Source organism: Bos mutus, chromosome 3 (assembly GCF_027580195.1).
Source record: "Bos mutus isolate GX-2022 chromosome 3, NWIPB_WYAK_1.1, whole genome shotgun sequence".
Classification (NCBI taxonomy): Eukaryota; Metazoa; Chordata; class Mammalia; order Artiodactyla; family Bovidae; genus Bos; species Bos mutus.
In genome coordinates, this window is record NC_091619.1 from 30,611,907 (window position 1) to 30,630,935 (window position 19,029).

The 19,029-nt window shown below is 44.8% G+C and overlaps 1 pseudogene; it reads right to left on the reverse strand.

The window, feature by feature from the left end:
* Window positions 1-3,362: 3,362 nt before the first annotated feature.
* On the reverse strand, window positions 3,363-9,224 carry LOC102285797 (acidic mammalian chitinase-like; annotated as a pseudogene).
* Window positions 9,225-19,029: the final 9,805 nt, after the last annotated feature.

Consider the following 19,029-nt stretch of genomic DNA (forward strand, 5'->3'; position numbering starts at 1 on the left):
TTATATACATTTGCGCACTTCTTGTTTAATTTGTTCAGTGCCTCTTTCAGAGTCTTCTTATTTGCAAAATTCTTTTTTGATAATATTAACTTAGGAAAACTTCAAACATTAAAATGTTTTAGAGCTTCTCCATTAAATACTTTGTTAAAACATTTATAACCAGTTGGGGAAAAAATGCAACCAAAATGCAGAAGACATACAGATTTTTTTTTAAGTTCAGTACCACTGTGGAACACTTTGAGTTAATTAAGAAATAATTCTTTAATGGTTCAAACATTTCTAAAATCAAACAGAAAATAGGCAGCAAAGAGAAGTTTGTACTGTCACACTGATGTATATTTTCTTGATTCAACATCAGCATTGTTTAAAAAGTTATAGATCAGTTACTCTTTACATACAAAAATATTTGAAAATTTTATAACTTTTATCTTGAATGATAGAATGTCACATTTTAAAACACATTAGTGAGTGATTTGTGACTTCAGCTAACTCCCAGGACATTTCTGCTCTGTAGGGTTTTTTAAATTTAGAAGGAATATTTTTTTTTACATAATGTTGTTTTCCACTGATATTTAAATTCATCACCACAAAAATAATTTTTAATGTTTAACTTTTAAAGTGAATTTACAATAGCATTTACAATAATGTCAGATGTTTCACTTTTGATGAAATAAACCACAAAAAGCTTTACTTTGATTTCATGAACTAGGTGAAAAAATTCAACTATTATTAGAATTAACTTATGTGATTTTCTATATAATGCATCGGATTACATCAATATAAATTTGGTATTGTGTAAAAGCTTGTGAATTTATTCTGCAAACAGAGTTTGACTTTAATAATTGTGCGCGCGCACACACACACACACACATACATACACAGTAGAAAAAGAAATGAATTTGGTACTTCTGTTCTTATAAGAAAAGTGTTCTTATATTTACCTAAACTGACATATTATGCTTCACCAAGTGATATAAAATACCTTTAGTAACTACCTCTGTTAAGTAATCAAATTTAAGTAAAATCTTCTTAAACTAATTAGTAATTTAGAAATAGATGGTGATGCTTATTCAGCAGATTTGTGTCCTCTGGTTTTCATGTAATACTCAACAACCCTATGGTAGACAGTTAATGTCAACTAACATCTTACACAAGTCATACATTCATCTCAACTTTCTTGGAGTATGAAAATTCAGTACTTAATTTTTCATTATATAGTCACTTTAATTGTATATAGCTTATTGCTAACAAAAGCAGTTACTTCAAAAATAGAAAGTGTTGTCAGAGAATAAAATAAGTGGTTGTAGATTTATTCCACACAACAAATAACAAACCCTGTAGCAAGAGCATTCAGATTACTCTCTACAAGTTCAATGGTGTGACTGCTTGATTTCTCCTGTTCGTATTTCACATAATTCTAACCTGTATTTTCCCAAACTTCCCACTGATCCCATGTTGGTGACCTGATGATTTTATGCATCTTGCAGGCCATGGTGGGCACAGCACAGTAGTTGGCCCACCAAGGAGCCACAGTATCAAGACCTCCCCCTCTAGTTGGGCTGCTGCTGCTGCTGCTAAGTTGCTTCAGTCGTGTCCGACTCTGTGTGACCCGACTGACGGCAGCCCACCAGGCTCCACCGCCCCTGGGATTCTCCAGGCAAGAACACTGGAGTGGGTTGCCATTTCCTTCTCCAATGCATGAAAGTGAAAAGTGAAAGTGAAGTCGCTCAGTCGTGTCTGACTCTTCGTGACCCCATGGACTGCAACCTACCAGGCTCCTCTTACATGGGATTTTCCAGGCAAGAGTACTGGAGTGGGGTGCCATTGCCTTCTCCACTCTAGCTGGGCAGACCAGAGGAAATAGCTGTCCTTAGCCACTTCCATCTAAGCACATGCTCATTTGTCAGTGAGCATCTGCAAGTGGTCATTGTAAGAGGCGATAATTTAATCTTTGTCAGAAAAGAACAGGGCTTCCCTGGTGGCTCAGATGGTAAAGAATCCGCCTGCAATGTGGGAGACCTGGGTTCAATCCCTGGGTTGGGAAGATCCCCTGGAAGAGGGCATGGCAACCCACTCCAGTATTTTTGCCTGGAGAATCCCCATGGACAGAGGAGCCTGAGAGGCTACTGTCCATGGGCTCGCAAAGAGTTGGACACAATAGAGCAACTAAGCACAGCACCACCTGGAAAAGAACCAGGAAAAGAGAGATGGGTTATCACCAATGAACATTTAGATTTAACCGTGTGTACAGACCACGGCAGAAATTGGAAGTAATATAAAGTGGAGGTGTGTCCAATCCATTCCAGATAACTTTGCTATGGCTAGTAAAAAAAATTTTTTAAGTAAAATTTTGAAACCAGTAGAACTTATTAAATCAACAGGAAGCAAGGACAATAGTTAGCAACCAGGACTATCCCAGACAAACTGAGATGGATAGAAACCCTGCTAATTTTCAGCTGATGAGATGGGAAGGAAAGAAATTAACTTCCAGGGGTTCTGCTTGTTGTTTACACTGGTTTTGTCCAAAGAGCACGATGCACAGAACCACCCTTCCCTGGCCCCAAAAATGAGCTGGTTAGTGTGGAAGCTCTTCCTGGCTTGGTGAGCTGCTGTGTTCCTCAGCTCCTTGGAGCAGGGGCCATGCCACCCTGGAGATGTCAGGAGCGAGATCTCCCACCCCTGTTATAATGTGCATTTTCATTTTCTTTGTGCTTTCCCTTAGGGAACTGAAGGTACATTTAGGTGTGTTGTGGAAATGAAGATGATGAACTAATTTTTTTTAAGTGAGCTAATTTAGAAATCATGCTGATGAACTTTATTCCTAGGCTCACAGGTGTGGAAGTGGAGTCTGTGGACTGTCCTGCAGTTGGCTATCACGCTCTGTCCTCAAACAAGTATGGTTTGCTTGGGTTGTATAGCCCTGGAGTCTGGAGATGAGTAAACCTGGTGAAAGAAGAGTTTCCTGAAGGAGAAGATATAGTAAATTAAGTGTTCTGAGTTCAGCCACTTTTCTAGGTCCTTTTGCAAGACCATCTGGAGGCATACTTATGAGAAAGAACATGGATCTGATCTCTCTTTCCTCCTAGACCTTCCCAATTCCACTCCCCTTCTGCCTCAGGAGGAGCCCAGAGCTCCAGAACTTCCCACAGAGATGTTCAGAGAGGTCCCAGTCACTACCCCTCCTCTCCCAGTCCCAACCTCTCCAGCCATCTAGGGAGCAGAAAGGCAGGACTTCTCTTTTACATGCAGGAGAGTATCACACAGACATAAATCAAAGCAGACACTTGGCATTCTGAGGCAAAACTTCCATTTAATCATCATTCTGTTCCTAGAGTCCTCGGTGGACCCCACAAGGGGATAGCTTAAGCCCAGTTACCGCAAGAGCAGCTTGTGTCAAAGACCAGGCCTGTCTGACAAGCCTCCTCATAGGTATGTCCATCCATGCAGTTGTAGAAGGCATGCTTGCTGGTGGGGCTGGGATAGAGACCATCAGACTTTTTGGCACAGAATCCACTATCATCAGCACTGCCAGTCTTGGGAGCTTCAGTGTTTGTGGAGGAGCCCACAGTAGAGGTGGGCACTGTGCAACCTGAGAGAGTAAGTAAAGGAACCCATAGGTGCTAGAGTGGTCTTTCCCAGCACAAGTGTCATGTCTGTAGTGTCACTGGGGGTTCTGTTATCTGAACCAGTGGTTACATGCTCCGGGCCTGAATCAGTGATACGCAAGTTCATAGCCGGGCTCTGGCATGAGCTCAGTGACCACAAACAAATCATTAACTTCTCTGAGCCTCAATTTCCTCCCTTTACTTGTATTAGAGACACTAATCTTAGAATTACTCTGTGAAGCACTTTCCAGTGTGTATGGTATATAAAATAGTAAGTGCAGCACAATTATTAGTTTTGTTTTTAGTTTAAGGAGAGAATATGCTTATTTATTACCTCCATCACTTAAATGCTTGCCCAAATACTATGTTCCATGTGTACTAAGTTGCTTCAGTCATGTCTGACTCTTTTACGACCCTGTGGACTGTAGTCTGCCTGGCTCCTCTGTTCATGGTGATTCTCCAGGCAAGAATACTCCAGGGGATCTTCCTGACCCAGGGATCTAACGTGGGTCTCTTATATCTCCTGCATTGGCAGGTATGTTTTTTACCACTAGCACCAGCTGGAAAGTCCATACCTCCCCACCAAAATCCTACAGAGTGGAGGAATTTTAAAAATTATTTTATTCATGTCAGCTAAGGTGAGAACTGAGATTCAAAACCAGTTCTGTCTTGAGCACAGAGCCTGTGCAATGCCAACTACACTAATACCTTTCTTTTTAAACCACTTTATTAGGTATGACTGACATTGACTCATTGGAAAAGACTGATGCTGGGAGGGATTGGGGGCAGGAGGATAAGGGGACGACAGAGGATAAGATGGCTGGATGGCATCACCGACTCAATGGACGTGAGTTTGAGTGAACTCCAGGAGTTGGTGATGGACAGGGAGGCCTGGCGTACTGCGGTTCATGGGGTCACAAAGAGTCGGACATGACTGAGTGCCTGAACTGAACTGAACTGACATATAAAAAACTGTTAATGCACACAACTTGATGAGATGGAGATAAGTACGCATCATGGTTACCACAATCAATGCCATAAACATGTTCATCCCCTCCAAAAGTCTCCTCTCACCTTCTTTATTATTAACTTTTGCAATAAGAGCACGTATCGTAAGATCTACTCTTTTAGCAAACTGTAAAGTATACAATAAAGCACTGTTAACTATAGTTACTGTTTCTACAATAGATCTCCAGGATTTATCCATATTGTACAACTGAAACACACCCTTTGACTAATACCTCCCTAGTTTTTATGTTTAAATAGACTAATTACGCCTGGTCTCCAAGAGCACCTGTAAGGATAACTTGAAATTTGAAAGAACCGGCAGACCTGACATGGTCCATCAGTCAGCACTGGCTGTCCCCATGGTTTCCTGCCCCCCACCCCAATCTTGCTTCTGCTTTCTGCATGTGCCCTGGACCTTATGTTAGGGGCAAAATTGTATCCTGAGACCAATTGTAACTCTGCTTCACTCTCAGAAAAAGGGCCAGTTGGACCCCTTTAGAGTTGTCTTTTTTTCCATCCCTTTCCTCATCATCTAACTTTGGCATCCCTTCCTTGGCTTGTCTTCTTTACTCCACATAGTTCCTAGGGCTGGAGCTGGACAGATGAGAACAGAAACAAGGTGTTTGTGGTCCCCTCCCTACCCAGGCTCCCGGATGTTCTCCAGGGGCTCCCAGAACAGCTCTACAAGAAGAATTCTTGGGAACAGTGATGGACCTTTCGTAAGGGCAGCCACCCAAGGGCTGCCCCATAGCAGCCATCTGAGTCTTTCTTTCTGAGTCACAAATGCCAGTGCCCATGGACATGCTAGGACAGGTGGAAGATCTGAAGGAGGCTTCCTTTGAGGCCAGGCTGAGGGGAGCACTGGATAGTCTTTTTTTCCTCCTTAACCATGTCCAGTTTGTCATCCTGTGGATGGTGAGAGGTGCATCACTACTCACCAGGAGTGGAGACGCCAAGTGCAGACTTGAAGGTGTGCATGAGAGGGTATTTGTCTTGTCCACAGAAAGTGCCTGTGAAGTCATCCAAGCCAGTGTTCCAGACCATGGCCCCCCAACCTGTTCTTCAGCAGCCACTGGGCCTGTGGGAGAGAATCAGGGGGACTGTAGGGTGGCCTTTGCACAAGCACAGGGAGTGACTCCAGCAGAATGACAGGGAAGGCCATGATCCAGCCATGGAGAGGAGGGAATGGAAAATGGCTTTCCACGGGTACTTTGAAGGACTCGTGGACATAGCTGTGGACAGGGAGAGATTTTAGGACTACCAAGTCAGGGAGAATGAGTCTTACCTGTGCTCTCTGTATTACCAGCCACCTTCTGAGAAGCCTTGTCTGAGATGGAGCTTGAGTGGGTTGCAGTGGCAAAAGATACACAGGGCCCTTCACATGGCAAGTGTCTGGGCAGAGAGACAGAGCTGGTGATTATGAGGTATAGAGTGAAGGGCTTTGGGTCTGATAAACAGTAACCATCCAGATGAGAGCATGAAAGGCCAGTGGGCAGATGCCTAATGGCCCCATGGATCTCTCATCTCCAGATTTTGGGTTCTTCCTGCATGAAGTTACTGTAAGCAGGAGCAGAGGAGAGGAAGGAACTCAGATCTACTCCGTGGTTCTGTGGCAAGAAGAGTGTCAGAGAGCTGGATCAGGAGTAGAGTTGTAGAGTTGAGGAGGGCAGGGGGTCAAAGGGGAGAGTTCAGGAAGGGGCATGGGGGCCGGGTATGGGAAGGGGGAGGGGCTGAGGGAAGGGAGGAACCAGCTGCAATTGCTGAGGGGCAGAGGGACTGTTCCAACTGCTGGGCTCTGCAGCTGGGTCGAGACCTTGGGGCCACTTTGGGTTTTGCTTTTCCTCTCTTTGGTATTTTCTTGTACTAATTCCAATATACTTGGAGGGGAGGTTCCCTGCCTCTCCCAGGTGTACAGAAGGTAGGGTTTGGAGGGACTTACCTTGATCATGAAGCTCTTGGGGTTGGCATATCCAATCTACTAATTCCCCTGTAGGCATAGGGCACCTCCTGGGGGGCATTCCACACTTCAGTGGCTCCTTTCAGGAGGGAGCAAACCTGGGGCAAGAGGAGCAATCACGGCTCAGATGGACCTGGCTCTGCCTGGCTCATGTCTCCCTCTCCCTCTCTTTCTTTTCTGGAATACACTCCCACCCCACCCACTCTTTACTGGAAACAAGAGTGCATGGCTCCCATTTCACCCAGGTTCCTTGCTCTTCCTCCTGTGGGTGGCACAGTGGAAAGGGCGCTGGCTGGGAAGATGAGACCTGAATTCCTGCCATTCCTGGGTGTGCCAATACCCATATGTGCACAAGGAACAGGGCAGCTTCTTTGTGCCTTGTGCCCCAGTTACCCTTTGAATCTAGCTTGTTTGTTCCTTTATTTGAAAGAATATTTGTCACAAAAGAGCCAACAAGGGGATGCTAATGCATAGTGGTTAGGGTCTAACATGCTGGAGCTAGACAACCTTAGTTGGAATCTTAGCTTGGCCACTTAGTAGTTCTGTGACCTTGAGCAGGTTTCTTAATCCCCCTGTGCCTCCCTGTCTTCTGTGTAAGATGATTAAATCCATCTCACCATTGTGAGTGTTAAATAGGATAATATATAAAAATCATTGACAACAGAGCTGGCTATCCATTTGGACTTGGTAAATGTTAACCATTACTAGTATTAATCATGCATATTTACTCTAAAAGATTAAAATTTAAGATATTTTATTAATAGTTTACCCTTCCCTCCCCACCACATACACTCAGAGCAGGCAACATGGGGTACCCTGATTAGAAATCAAAGAATAAATTCTCTCTTTTTTTGGAAGTATTTTTACCCTTTAGGACAGAGAGTCAATCTCCTTGGTCCTCCCAGCCCTCTGGGACATTACCTCAAAGTAGGCAAGAGTCCCTGCCTCCTGAGTGTAGGCTCTGGCAGCCCCCAGGCCAGAGGTGGGACCATCCAGGCCACGGTTGGCAGGGTTGGTGAGAGTGAAGGTACTGGCATAAGCCCCAAAGCCCACCATCAGTTTCTCAGCAGGGCATTTTGGTTTTTCCAGTAGTTCATTGCATAATCCTAGAGGAAAGGTAAGGAAGATGTTTACTAAGAAGCAGCTAAGCTTGTGCCCAGAGGCCTGTGGAATAGTCAACACTTTCTACTCAGTTTCCCAGCCACTTTGGACATAGACTCTTCCATAACCCAGCCTCATAGAAGGGAAAGGTGTACCCTCCCTTCTGGAACTGGGTGTTATAGGCACCCTTGTTAAGAGGTACATTATGTAGGTAGCAGGGCTCAGTGTCAATTAGGAATGAAATGTTCCATTATCCTTCTTCCCCTCATACTAGACTTGGCATTTGGGATGTAACTGGAGTTCAGTCATGCATCCTCTCATTTCCACAACTGGCAAAATATGGCATCTCAGAATGTTTAAGCATAGGGTTTTCCCCTGGGAGACTTTCCCATGCCAATTTTAAAGTCTCTGGTTGAATTCTGCACTGAAATCACATCTAATCAATTTATACATCTACTAATCATTAAGAAGGTTTATTATATAGCTACCTATGCCATACAAGTCAGGAAGATCAATCTTATAGAATCGGGAGAAAGTGGATGAAAAGTGAGGAAGATTAAGGGCAAGATAGATCTTGAAATGTATTCTTAACATCAGTGAAAATGATAGTTATATTTTTTCCCCAATGTTTGGGATTATCCCAAACCACAGTGCTGCTTCCTCTGGTGTAAAAGATAAATGAGTACAATTAATCATAGGTATAAGGAAGTAGGCAACATGAACTGAGTTAAGAAAGCTTATCATCTTCATCTTGTCCATAAAGCTTCCTCAGCCTCCCTTTTACTCCTTGGCCAGAGATCTCAAGACTTGGTTGAAAATATCCATCAGAGCTGGTTGGCCCAAATCCTCACTTACCACACTAAAGTATTTGTTGTCTCCCTTGTCGTAGGGTCCTAAAAACAAGGGGCTGTCCTCTCCTGTGGAACCATCTCAGGAGCCCCTAAGGTCATAGGTCATCACATTGATGAGGTCCATGTACCTTGGGAAGTGGGGGGTAGGATACAAGAGAAGAAAAATGACCCAAGGAAAATAATACTCTCCATCCCACTTCCCCTAAAGGTCCTAGTCCCAACTGAATATGGTTTGTAATCATGTCATGAAGGATTATGCTTTAGTATTCTTTACTCCACTCTGTCTCACCTTTATTTGAAAAGTTGATATATAGAAGACGCACAATCTATAACCAATAACTCATTGCACTCAGACCTTCAGGTCTTATAGAAGTTTGAAACTCAACTAACTTTTCTAAGTAGCCTTTTGTCATTAAGAATTTTGACTGGCTTCCCATGTCTCTCTCAGGCTTTGAGATCATCTTATTCTTTTGGGACAGAGCTTTCTCTCTCCAGGGTATCTGAGCATTAGCCAATCTATGGGGGAGGTCTCAGGGTTAATTAGCTCTGAACTTGGGCCCACAGGCCTGGAGGTTACTTACTTTGAATTTCGGGGATCTGATAGGCAGTCTCAAGGGTACCTTTGCCAGCTGACATAGCCACAGAAATCAGCAACCTGGGCTTGTTGCTCTGGGTGACTTCGTGCTCAAAAGCCTCATACATTTCCTATGAGACAGAGGAAAGATCAAGCTTTACTGGACTGAAGTTACAAGGTGTTCATTTGACATTTGGTGGCACCCTACTCCAGTACTTTTGCCTGGAAAATACCATGGATGGAGGGGCCTGGTAGGCTGCAGTCCATGGGGTCGCCAAGAGTCGGACACAACTGAGCGGCTTCACTTTAACTTTTCACTTTCATGCTTTGGAGGAGGAAATGGCAACCCACTCCAGTGTTCTTGCCTGGAGAATCCCAGGGACAGGGGAGTCTGGTGGGCTGCTGTCTATGGGTCGCACAGAGTCGGACACGACTGAAGTGACTTAGCAGTAGCAGTGCTGGGGTATAGTGATGAATAAAATAGTTTCTGCCCTGGAGGAGCTTTTTTGGAGGAAGGTATAGATAAGTAGACAGTCAGTTAAAATACAGCCTGGTAAGAGCTATGATCAAGGAAGGAAAAACTTCAAAGAGAACTCTGATGAGAAAGTTAAGGGGTACCTACACTGATACCTGAAATCTAGAGACAACCTGTGTCAGAGAATTTTAGAGCACTTGACATCTGGATGAGACTGAGTAATCTGGGAGTGATTCTGCCTTGAATACAAAGTCTTACCCCTGGGTCCCGAAGTTCCAGCCTCCACCAGATATCAGGGTTTTCAGTTCTGTATTGCTGGAGATAGGAAGATTCCAGTGTAAATGAAATTCCCCAGGGAGAGTGAAGTCATCTGCTGACCACCCTCTTATCCCACACCTGAGCAGCCCCAGGTTTGCCCTATTACCAGTCTATGCTCTTGTGCTGGGAGCAAAGCTCTCTGTAAGAGCAAGGTAGTCTCTTACTGGGGCTTCCCCAGTGGCTGAGCAGTAAAGAATCCACCTGCAATGCAGAAGACACGGGAGTCGTGGGTTCGATCTCTGGGTTGGGAAGATCCCCTGGAAGAAGGCATGGCTACCCACCCTCACATTCTTGCCTGGAGACTCCTATGGACAGGGGAGCCTGGTGAGTTAGAGTCCACAGGATGGCAAAGAGTTGGACACAACTAAAGTGACTTAGCACACATGCACTCTCTTACTATAGGTACCTCCAGGACACAGTATTAATTAATACTCATTGAACAGGTTCCTGTTTCTGGCCCTGAGAGTGGGCTGATGGATTCTGCTTTGACAGGAAGCTTCAGGGGAAGACAAGGCAGGCCATCCTAGGGAGGATGAAGGAATCTAAAAGCAGTCCCTTAACACAGATGGTAGGTGGGCTGGAGTTGTCGGGACACACAAGACTGGAAAGCTGAAAGTCTGAGTCTTGTAAAGGAAACAGCAGGGAATAGGGGCAGTAAAAGTGTCTACAATTTACTAAATGCTTACCAAATGCCAGGCATGTCACATGCACTGCTCCTGTCACACTTACAATCAGGCAGGAACTATTAGTCTCACATTGCCCTCTAAGCAATATTCAGAAAAGTTAAGCAATTTGTTTCACATCACCCAGCTACCAAGGCTGGCAGAGCAGGATTCAAACCTAACTCCTCTGTTACATGGTGACTCCCAGCAGGCACCAGGTCCTTTGAGCTTGATCTTAAAACCTACCCACTGATTCCCAACTGGACCAAAGCGTCGATTAACCTATCTGATAAACTGGCCAAGCATTCCTGGATTCTGCCACCTACTAATTGTATGGTCTAAGGAAAACCTCTATATGATACAGTGTCCTCAATTTAAAATATCTGTTAAAACTTTGCTTCTGTTCTGAAGGTTACATTAAAAAAAAAAAAAAAGCACTTAGCATAAAGCCTGGCTCACCCAATTCATAGGTAGTCACCCAATAAATATGCCACGTATTTAATTGGCACGAGAGCCATCTTAAGTTAAACTGGTAGCTAGCTCATAGGGTGGTGTGGGACTTTACTGCAATGCAGCAAACTCCAGGAACTGTACTCACAATGAATCCCTTGTAGGTAGTACCTTGTGGGACCTATAGAATATGATGCAGAGGGTCTGCTAAGAAAATAATCTAGGCAAATGACAGCAACCTGCCTCCCCTGGGGACAGTGATGTTAACAACTCTGCCAATGAGGCATGAGGGTGATTGCAAACAGGACTCAAAGACTGGGCATTCTGATACTGGTATCTTTAAGGACTTCTGAAAGGCTTCCAACTCAGCCCAGAGCCCAAGCACAGAACTCACTAGTGCTTGAGTCCGTTAATGCTGGCATAGAGTGTCTCATCATTCCACTCGATGGTTGTGATCTGGTAGTTGGTCATGCCAGCAAAAGCATAGATGATGTGTGTGCAGAGGCAAGGGTCCACATCCTTGGACATGTAGCAGGCAACCCCAGAGCAGTACTGGCTCCAGTTAGTGAAGTAACAGACAATTTTGGTGGCTGTGCCTGGATTGGCAGGGAAATAAGAGATGGTCCCTGCCCTGACTAGTGTCCCTTGTACCCAGGGACCCCTGACACTCTGCATCCATGGGGCACTTACCCAGCTGCAGCAGGAGGGCCAGCCCTAAAAAGAAGACAAGAGATCTTGGTCAGAGGGTAGCAGGGTCATTATTTCCCTGGCTGGCCTGGGACAGCACAGAGCAGTAAAGTGAGAAGGGGAGTTGGGGCCTGCTGTAAGTCCTTTCCCAACATGGACCCCTGCATGATGCTTTCAAGGAAGGTGGCTAAGGTAGGCATTCGGTGAGCTACCTGAAAGCTCAGATGATAGTGAGCAGTTCAGGAACTAGCTGTTATTTACCTGCTATTTATTCAACAAAGTCATATTAAGTACTGGTTTGTTGTTCAGTCTCTAAGTCGTGTCTGACACTTTCGTGATCCCATGGACTGTAGCCCACCAGGCTCCTCTATCCATGGAATTTCCCAGGCAAGAATACTGGAGTGGGTTGCCATTTCCTTCTCCAGGGGTTCTTGCCAACCCAGGGATTAAGCTGGCATCTCCTGAGTCTCCTGCATTGGCAGGCGGATTCTTTAGCCCTGAGCCACCAGGGAAGCGCAAGTATTGGCTACTGTCAACAAAAAGAAAAATTAGGCAAGCTCCCTGCCTTCAAAGAACTCAGAACCTGGTGGGAAATCAAACCTATAAGCACAATCAAACCTCAGTGCAGTGCAATGACACAAGCAATAAAACTGGGATATGCAAAGTATTATAGAAAACAAATCAGGGAAGACCTCCCCAAGAGAGATAATATTTGTAATGTTCTCTGTGTTTCCTCTAGGTTTCTTCGGGATTTGTGCTTTCTTCTCCCTGTGACAGGGCTTCCCTGGAGGCTCAGACAATAAAGAATCTGTCTGCAATGCAACAGACCAGGGTTTGATCCCTGGGTCGGGAAGATCCCCTGGAGAGGGGAATGGCAACCCACTCTAGCATTCTTGCCTTGGGAATTCCATGGACAGAGGAGTCTGGTGGGCTACAGTCCATAGAGGTCCAAAGAGCTGGACATAACTGAGAGACTAACACACACACACACACACCCCTATCTCTGCATGAATTACACTGAAGGCACTAGTTTATTGGTCTGCCCACTAGACTATGAACTCCCTGAGGGCAAGGACTGTGCTTACACTGCTGAAACTCCACTACCCAGTCCAGTGTTTGGAACATGATCTACTCTCTATTAACCTGTGTTGAATGAACAGACTCGAAAGATAATCCAAAGTGGTGGAGAAGGGCATAAGAGACAATAAAGGTGGAGAAGGGGTGGGCAGGCAGAGGTCACTTCTGGTAGCACTGAGAACTAGAACTCACCTTTTCCAGAACAAGCTTTGCTCTACTTCTCAACTAAAATGATGGTCTTAAATTTTATTTTCATCCAAGCTATTAATACCTAGTCATACCCAGGATGAGCCGTTGTGCCTGGCCCAGTGGCCAGTCTCACCGGGCTCCTATCCACAGTCTGGGCATCATCTCTGGGGGTGAGTTAGCACTGGAGGAATTGCATGAGCTCTTTAAGATCTTGTCTGCCTTCCTCCTTAGAACCCTCACACCTGTCCCCAGAGTGTTCATTCAGAAAAACCTCTGCCTCATCCATTTTTTTTTTCTGCTAATTGTTCCTGTTAATTAATCTTAGTCCAGTCTATGCACTGAGCTCCTTCTGTGGTTGGCAGAACATTGGGATCAGAATGGCTAGCCCAAGTCTTTTCATCATCCTACATGAGGAAATGGCCTTGTCCTCCTACACCAGAAAGATCCACTTTCTTTTCCCTCTGAAGCTCTTGGGTGGTCACTTAGTCCTTCCCTCCTCCCTCTTTCCCTCTTCTTCCCTTCCTTCCCCACTATGTTATGAACCCAAAGAAGCTTCCAGAGAGAAAGGGGACAAGGAAGCCTTGGAAAAGAGCTAGGGTAGAGACAGAGTAAATGGAGGAGAGGAAGCCGGTACTTTGAAAGCTCAGCTGGGCCTCCTGGGACAGACTCACCACCAAGAAGCAGTAATTTGCCATTTTAACGGAAAGTGCTCCATGCGAGTTCCAAGGCTGAATGGGCACTTGACAGCTTTTTATAGGTAGCACTGCAGACCTTGCCACCGCATACCTGGCTCCCCTCAGCAAGCAAGGTGGCAGCCCAGAAATAAAGGGACATGAGGGGTCACATGGTTCCCATTTACTCTCTGAATCTTATCTGTGTTTTCCTTCTTAGACAATCAACCCCAAGACACAATGGAGACTTGGTAGAAACAACCTTAAAAGGTTATTGACTGAAGATACATTTAGGAAAATGGCTTACCTGGCACAGGAATAAAGCAGGCCTTGGGTTCAAAGTCACTACAGGTCAGAGTGGGCCCCACAGGTCAAAAGGGACCATCTGGACTCTAGAGGAGGAGTGTGGACAAGCGAAGTGAGTCTGCCATTTGACCAGGATTTGTCCCTGACTGGACAATGGGAGATGGTCCTACCCAGCCTCCTGCTCTTTGTAGCAGCATATGTCAGGTAATGGCTAGAAGTTTGTGAGGTTTCACCAAGTCTGGAGTGAGAAAGTATCACTTTCCAAACTTGCTTCTGTTTAATTGAAGGTTGCTTGGTTTACAGAGGATGGAAGAAATTCAAGGACGGGTGGGGCACACATTTCTAGTTAGGCTTTTATTCAGAAGGGAGAAGTAGCAAGGGCTGGGACAAGGCCCCAGAGAGCCATAAAAATCAGAGAAAACATAGCTGTAAAAATGGCTGCAGATCAAGGCTGAGAATCTCAATGTTTTAGGATCTGCCTCCCTTCACTCCACTCCACTCCCAGCCTAACTACCCAGACAGAAGGGGATGCACCTACAGGAAACTCACCACAAGGTCATATCCCAGGTGTCCACACTGTGTCTCAGGATCACTCAGCCCCAGAAGGCAATGAGAGGAGCAAAAGTGTGGTTTTACCTTTGGTGTTTACACCAGCCCCAGGACATCCAATTAGTCTGCCTAAAATCCCAGTTGTGGGTGGTATCACTGGCTGCACTCCGGGTGACACCTCTGACTTAGAGATCTACCAGGTGAGTGTTCAAGGTCTTCAGAAAGATGCTGATCAGACTGTTGGGAGCTTCTAATCCAGACTCAATCTGGATTCACAGAGAATACAGGGAAGGAACATACAGACTTCAATACAAGTACTCCCAGGGCTATTATCCAGTTTCCTCTGACCTTTCCCAGGCCTTAGACTCACTTGGCCTCTGGTCATTGACTGCCAAGAACTTGATGAATTAACTAACTAGAATTGGCCCAGTCCTGAAAATAATAACAGCTTATTTATAAGTAAGTAACATTTTATGAGTAATAACATTTACTCAGTACATGCAATGTGCCAGGTGATTAATTCACTTAATGCTAAAAAACAAACAAACAAACAAAAACCCCTTTGAGGCAGATACTATTATTGCCTTGCCATCCCTTTTACAGATTGGGGAAACTGAGGTTTAAGGGAACTTAAGTAAAATGCCCGAGGTCACACTGAGAAGCAGAGCTCAGATCCAAGCAGAGACAGCCTGCCCCTGGGACCTGGAAACTCTTACTCCACTCCCCTTCATCCATACCATCTCATGCAACTGTCAACTAAAAGGAATGTACAACCTGAGAGTTATGAGTTAAGTTTTATTTGGAGCAAAATGAGGACTGCAGCCCTGGAGACTGCACCTCAGTTAGCTCTGAGACACTGCTCCAAAGGGGTAATAGGGAAAGGTCAATATATAAGATTTTGGCGAAGAGGGAGTTCCATGCAATCAAGTGCTTACCTTATAAGAGGTTTTCTGTAGTCATGAGGAGTTGATGTCACCAAGAAGGGATTTAGTACTTTCCTAGATATGAAGCAAAGCTATGTCAAAGCTATAGTTAAAGCTATGGTTTTTCCAGCACTCATTTATGGATGTGAGAGTTGGGTCATAAAGAAAGCTCAGCACTGAAGAACTGATGCTTTTGAACTGTGGTGTTGGAGAAGACCCTTGAGAGTCTCTTGGACAGCAAGGAGATCAAATCAGTCAATCTTAAAAGAAATCAGTCCTGAATATTCATTGGAAGGGCTAATGCTGAAGCTGGCCAATGCTTTGGCCACCTGATGAGAAGAACTGACTCATTTGAAAAGATCCTGATGCTGGGAAAGATTGAAGGCAAGAGGAGAAGGGGATGGCAGAGGATGAGATGGTTGGATGGCATCACCAACTCGATGGACATGAGTTTGAGCAAACTCCGGAAGTTGGTGATGGACAGGGACGGTGTGCTGCAGTCCATGGGGTTGCAAAGAGTCGGACACGACTGAGTGACTGAACTGAACTGAGAGTTAATGAGATAAGATCGGTCACTTAATAGGAGAATTTTCCAAATGAGACTTTTGCAGAATTTATGTTTGTTTCCCTGGAGCACAGAGGGCCTCATTCTCTACCAGCTGCAGCAGCACAGGCTTCAGTGTCTGCAGAGGCAAGTGGCAAATGCTCTTAAAACATCAATGGTTCCTCTTTGGTAGAGAACACTTAGCCTTAAAAGATCTCCTTAAAGGAGTTGTTTTAGGGGTGGGGGAGAGGAGGAGAAGGTTGATCAGGGTTTCTCTCCAATCCCAGCTGAACAAAAGGTCCTAATATCCTTACCCTTCTCCTGGATATTTGCAAAGCAAATGGTTCTCTCCTCACAGCAAGTATGAGAAAGGAATGCATAGAGTTCAGGGCTTAGAGCTCAAGACACAGACCTTCCATGGACTCTTGGGCTCCATGAAAGGCCAAGGTTAATATGTTGGGCAGCTGTCCATGAAAACCAAAGTAACAACAAACACAAGTACCAGCATTCCTTACCCCTCATACCTCTGGCAGCAAGCATGCTTATTATTCCCATTGTACAGAGAAAACAGCAGGGGCAGGGCACTGAGAGGGTAAAGAACTTGACCAAAGTCACATGGTCAGCAAGTTAGAGCAAGGCCAGGATGTGCACTCAGGCAGCCTGACTCAATTATTTCACTCCTCTGCTTCTGGAGAATGCAATAATCAGAGGAAGCAAAGGACTGAGCCAGTGTTAGAAAATCAGAGAAGTGCCCTCAAGCAATGTTTAATTTATAGTAAAAAGACTGAAGATCTTGGGCAGCATTTAGGGGGCCCTGCGGACAAATTTCCCCTAGTCTCCAGCACCGCTTGCCACCTCTGTTCTTTCGCAAGTGCATCTGACATTTTCTCAGTCATAAAGGAATAAATCCCCTTTTCAACTTAAAAAAATGCACAATATGAGAGTTTCAAGTTAAGTTTTATTTGGGGCAAAATGAGGACTATAGCCTAGGAGATAGCACTTCAGATAGCTCTAAGAAACTGAAGTAGAGATTACTAGGCAGACAGTGTAGAACTCTGAGACCTCGGTCTTGTTTTCAGTAAACATCCAACTCCATTGTCCTGAATTCCTGGAATGTGTGTTTAGTCTAATAAATCATCAGCACTCAGATCCAGGGAAGGGCAGTAAACAAATTCTGTTCCATATGCTTGAGGGTAAAACAACTGAGGATCATTAATCTTAAGCCATACATCTGGTCCATGGTAAAATGGCCAAAGGGCATGAAAAAGGGTGGTGACTTAATCCAAGGATCAAGAGAAGCCATAAAGATATTAAGTATCTTGACCTTTAAATTGATTGGTTAGAAATAATGTGATTTAAGGAAGGATATAAAAACTGGTGTAAGATCCACCTTGGGGGAACTTTTTACCTCCTCTCAGTATCTATACTGAGGGCTTTGCACTTTCCTCCTCTTTAATAAATTCTATTTGCTTGCTTCTGTGAGTGTTTGCATGTTCCTGGATTCCATTCTTCGGCTCCATGGACAAGAACTCAGATTCTCCTCTCAAAACTGCTCCAAAGGAGTAGGGGGAAGGACAGTATACATGTGATTTTGGTGAAAGAGGAATACATGCAATCAAGCACATATTTTTTTTTACCGAAGGTTTTTGTTAGTCACGAGGAGCAGTCATCACCATGAAGGATTTTTAGTGCTTTTTTAGACATGAGCAGATACAAGGATTGGGCTCATAAAATTGGCTCCTCAAAATGTCTAACTATCTGAAGACCTGCTCTGTCTGTTTTCAGAGCATGGAGTGCCTGATTTCTGCTCTCCATCTTGAGCTCCTTTCAGGGGGTATTGAAAATCAGCAACTGCAGCAGCACATGATTTAATCCTCTAGAGGTAGATGGCGAGTGTCCATGTCAAGTGCCAATTTATAGTTGACACCCAAGTAGTTCCACTCTCACTCTCCTTCAGATCCTATAGCCATCTCTAAGCACCTCCTCTGCAGAAATTCTGGTCCTGCCACCACTTAAATATATGACCTTACATTCCCTGAGCCCCACTCAGCTCATCTGCAAATTGGGCTTATATACCACCTTTATCAGCCAAGTGAATTAAATGTGCACAGCAAAGTGTTGCTTAAGTTTAATAAGGGACTTCCCTGGCAGTCCAGTGGTTAAGACTCCACACTTCCTCTGCAGGGGGCATGTGTTGGATCCCTGGTTGAGGAATTAAGATGCCATATGCTACACAGCCAAAAGTAAACAAATAGATAGACAGATAAAAGAAAGTTTAGGGTAAAAATCATTTTCAATAAAGAAAGGGAAAAAGAGGGGAAACACAATTTATCCTGGAATTAGGGTGTCTGAATTCAAAAACAGCCTTAGACTTCAAGCAGCATTAGACCCTGCTTTGGGTACCATGCTTTAGATGAAGAATTGCATAGTAATATTTTAGGCTTTGTAGGCCATTCTGGGAGAAGGCAATGGCAACCCACTCCAGTACTCTTGCCTGGAAAATCCCATGGACGGAGGAGCCTGGTAGGCTGCAGTCCATGGGGTCGCTAAGATTTGGACACGACTGAGCGACTTCACTTTCACTTTCATGCATTGGAGAAGGAAAAGGCAACCCACTCCAGTGTTCTTGCCTGGAGAATCCCAGGGACGGGGGAGCCTGGTGGGCTGCCGTCTATGGGGTCGCACAGAGTTGGACACGACTGAAGTGACTTAGCAGCAGCAGCAGGCCATTCTGAGGGCTTCCCATGTGGCGCTAGTGGGAAAGAACCCACCTGCCAATGCCAGCAGCAGAAGAGATGTGTGTTCGATCCCTGGGTTGGGAAAATCTCCTGGAGGAGGGCATGACAATCCACTCTAGTATTCTTGCCTGGAGAAACCCATGGACAGAGGAAACTGGTGGATTACAGTTCGTAGCGTTGCAAAGAGTCAGACATGACTGAAGTGACTTAGTATGCATGGACACAGAATCTGTTGCAGCTTCTCAACCCTGCCATTGTGGAGAGAAAGCAGCCATAGACAATATGTAAACAAATTAGGTGCAGCTGTGTTCCCATACAAGTTTATTCACAGAAGCAAGCAGTGA